This window comes from Neophocaena asiaeorientalis, unplaced genomic scaffold (assembly GCF_003031525.2).
Source record: "Neophocaena asiaeorientalis asiaeorientalis breed wild unplaced genomic scaffold, Neophocaena_asiaeorientalis_V1.1 scaffold100, whole genome shotgun sequence".
Taxonomy (NCBI): domain Eukaryota; kingdom Metazoa; phylum Chordata; class Mammalia; order Artiodactyla; family Phocoenidae; genus Neophocaena; species Neophocaena asiaeorientalis.
This window is the reverse complement of record NW_020173955.1, coordinates 370,875-374,332: the sequence shown is the minus strand read 5'-3', so window position 1 is coordinate 374,332 and position 3,458 is coordinate 370,875. Positions and strand designations below refer to the sequence as shown.

Sequence of the window (3,458 nt, the reverse complement as noted above, 5' to 3'; positions counted from 1 at the left end):
ATCTCCCCAGGTGCCCCCACCCCGGGATTAGGAGCTTTGTCTCCTAGAGACCTCCCCGCAGCCAAACGCATCCTTAGGTCTCTTCGCTGATAACTTCTGTTTGTGGCGGTCAGGCTTTCACCCAAGCCCGAGGGGCCGTCCCCGCCACCCCCATCAGACAGGACTCTCCCTCTGCTCCCCTCTTCGTCCCCCTGCCCCTGCCTCCCCGCCTTCACCCTGTGCGGGTACTGCTGCCCCGAGCTCCCGGATCAACCCCCGTCCCTCCCCCTCATCCGCATCCGAGCGCCTCTGCTCCCCAGGACGCCGCACGCAACCAAGGGCCAGGCGGGAAGCCGGAGCCCTCCGCCTGCCCAGGGCCGCGGGTGGCTTCTCCGCGGTCCCGCGCGGCACCCTCTTCGGGCACCAGCTCCTGAACTTAGCCGGAAACGAACCCGTCCTCTGGAGCGGAAAGCTGCCGGCTTGTTGGGTGCTAGCAAGAACCTATCCAGGGTCGAGGTTCGGTGTGTTTGTTTCCACGTGCCTCTGTCCTAACCGGTGAGTAGCCTCTGGAGATCCCTTGCTGGCTGCTCTGCCCCAGTCCCAGAGGTTTCTGGAACAAAACTGCATTTGGTGTCAAACCCCTTTTGCTCACCCGGTAACTAAAGTTAAGTGTGCATTCTTTGCTTGTTGTTGTTCTTGAGTCTTTCACGTAGACGAGATACCGGGTAAATTAGAAACATGTTTGGGAAAGGAGTGAGCAATCAATGCTGGCATTTAAACAACACAAAAATGCCCACCCCAGGCCACACGCCCAGGCGGCCGCGGCGCTCCCGGCGACGGAGCAGCGCCCTCTGGCGGCCGTGCGGGGGATCGGCCGCCCCCACCCCTAGGCTCCGGAGCGGGGAGAGTCGCTTCCCCAAGTCTGAGAAACACTGGGAAAACTTGGGAAGAAGGGAGTTTAAGGTGTTGCGACGCCAAGGTCCTGGGAAATGATATTTGTGGTTCCGGGACTAGTGCCCAGGCCAAGAGCCCCGGGAAGGGGCCAACATAAAAGAAAAACCCTTGTTCTACTCTCAATGGCTGCCTGAAATTCTGTGAATACAGCGTCATCCCTTACCCGAAGGCTTTGATTCTCTTTAAAATTCAAATGCCTCAAGGAGGGGTAATCCTTAAAACAAGGGCCGGTGGCAGGCTATGTCCAAAAATCACCAATGTCATCACCAAAAGGCATGATTATACCATAATATGTAAATTTTATATGATGATGACATTTAGTAAGTATCATCGAATCTTTTTTCCCCCTATTGTTATCTCCTGGGGCATCCTTTTGTACTTTGAACAGCAGTGTTATTTTAGGCTGCCCCACTCCCACTGACCTTTCCCCCTATTTCAATGCGCCCCAAGTTTTCTTGTTCCTCCTAAACGTTTCTCCCCTTTCCCCGCTTCTTCTCATTCTTAACGGCTGCTGCTTGAGTTGAGGCTCACACAGCTCATTGTCTGGATCGGGGCTCCTCCAGTGGAGCAGCTGGAACCCTTCCATGACACCCGGGATCCCAGGTCCACAGGACTGTCTTGGGTTCTCTCTGTCTGCTCGACATGCAGCGCCAGCGTGTCTGCCAAGAGGCAGCCACCTTGGGCTGACTGTGGACACCCTCCCTACAGGAGCAGAGAACTCCTGCTTCAGCTTCTTCTCTCTCTGGAGTTTCTCTTCGGAAGAGAATGGCTTCTCCTCCACCTGGTGGAAGCTGGAAGGGGTGAGCGTGCTGGGTTTCTGAGGAAACAGGCAGGTGCTCCCCCGGCCCTCACTGTTTTCCTCTGAATCTCTTTTCCCTGCCTGAAGGGTTTCTACTTACTCATACTGTCTGGTGGGAATTCCTCCAACTTCATACCTTCCTTCTCTCTGAGGTGTTTTCTGCTGTGTTTATTGCTACACAACAAACCACCCGGCGGCCTAAAACAAGAAACGTGTATTTATTGGCTCCTGACTCTGTGGGTGTCAGTGGGGCAGCGTCTAGCTAGCCTGGCTTTGCGGGGCCTGTGTGTGTGTCCGTGGTGAGCCGGCAGGTCGTTGGATGGGTTAGGGCCGCTTCGCCCACGTATCTCTTGGTCAGCAGGCTGTCAGCTAGGGTGAAAGGGCGACCGGGCCACGTCCCTCTCATAAGGCAGGACAGCCGACCCCAGGCTGCTTGCTGTAGCAGCGGGCTTCCAAGGATGGGGAGAGCAGAGCCACAAGGCTTCTTGAGGCCTGGGCTGGAAACCGGCCGCCCTCGCTCCCGCCACACTCTCTTGGTCAAAGCCAGTCACCAGGCCGGGCCAAACTCAAGAGGTGGGAAATGGACTTCAGCTCCTGGTGGAAGGAGCTGCAAAGTAGCCATTTTTGTAGCCATTTTTGCGATCCACACACTGGCCCTCCTATCCCTCGGGCATGCTACTGATAAGTAAACACGTCAAGGTATTAGATCCCTAAGCCGCCCCTAGGATGTTCAGAGCACAGCGCTGAAGCGCACCAGCCCAGCCGTCAGCGTGCCTGGGTTCGGACCTTGGCTTCTCACTTATCAGATGCTGACCAGGGAAAGTTACCTTGCCTCTTGGGGCCTCGGTTTCCTAATCCGTAAAAGTGGGAGTTGTTGTAAATATTAAAAACGTTAATCCACGTTAAGTACTTACGCAGTGTCTGGCACACCGTGAATGTTCAATAAATATCAGATATCGTGCCGTGGGGGGACGGCTGGCTGCCCGCCCACCAGGATTGCTGAGGCCACCAGCGCCACCTTCCACAGCTGCCCCAAAACCCCTCTCCCAACACTGCTGACACCGGCACCCCAAGCTGGCAGCTCTGCTGACGACACCTGGTGTTTCCAGGGCCGCACTGAGATGCCAGGGAAATGGCCCTGTCTGTTTTTACCAGCTCCTTCAGTGAAGCCCGTCTCTCTAGAGCTGTTACAAAAAGGGCTCTGAAGTTAGACTGGAGGTGTGCTTGCAGCTCTTCTTCCTGAAAGATTTAGAGAAGCTGATTCATCTCGCGGAGTCTCAGTTTCTTCATCTATACAGTGGAGACAACAGCACCGCCTCCTACAGAGCATAGAAGGCCTAATATGAATAACGTTAAGAGCCTGTGTTTAAAAGATGCTGGCGCTCCCAGGACACAGAACCGTGTTGTGCCTGAAGTTGCCCCTCCCGTAGGTGCGGAGAAGTTGCCATGGATGAGCCCTGTTTCCCAGAAATATCCTTAGTCACTCCTAGCGTCCTCCCTCCCTCTGCGATGGGCCAGGATCCTGGGGAGCAGGCTGAACTCTCCCTGCTGGCTTAGTGTCTGGTCCCTCCACTCTACCTCCTGAGGCCTGACCCATGTTCCGTTTTCAACTTAGTATCTCTAATACCTAGCAGACAACTTAGCATGGTGGGTGCTCAATAAGTATCTGATGAAAGAAAGAAGGAATGGATGAGGATGTAGGAGAGGAAAGACTTTTCCTCTACCC

General features: G+C 55.1%; 1 long non-coding RNA gene across 1 annotated transcript in view; it reads left to right on the top strand.

Moving 5' to 3' along the window:
* The first annotated feature begins 333 nt into the window (after window positions 1-333).
* LOC112404863 (uncharacterized) overlaps window positions 334-3,458 on the top strand; it is a 26,866-nt gene continuing 23,741 nt past the window's right edge. The window contains exon 1 of the long non-coding RNA XR_003004232.1: window positions 334-534. This is a non-coding gene — a long non-coding RNA (uncharacterized LOC112404863). The remainder of the gene's footprint in view (window positions 535-3,458) is intronic.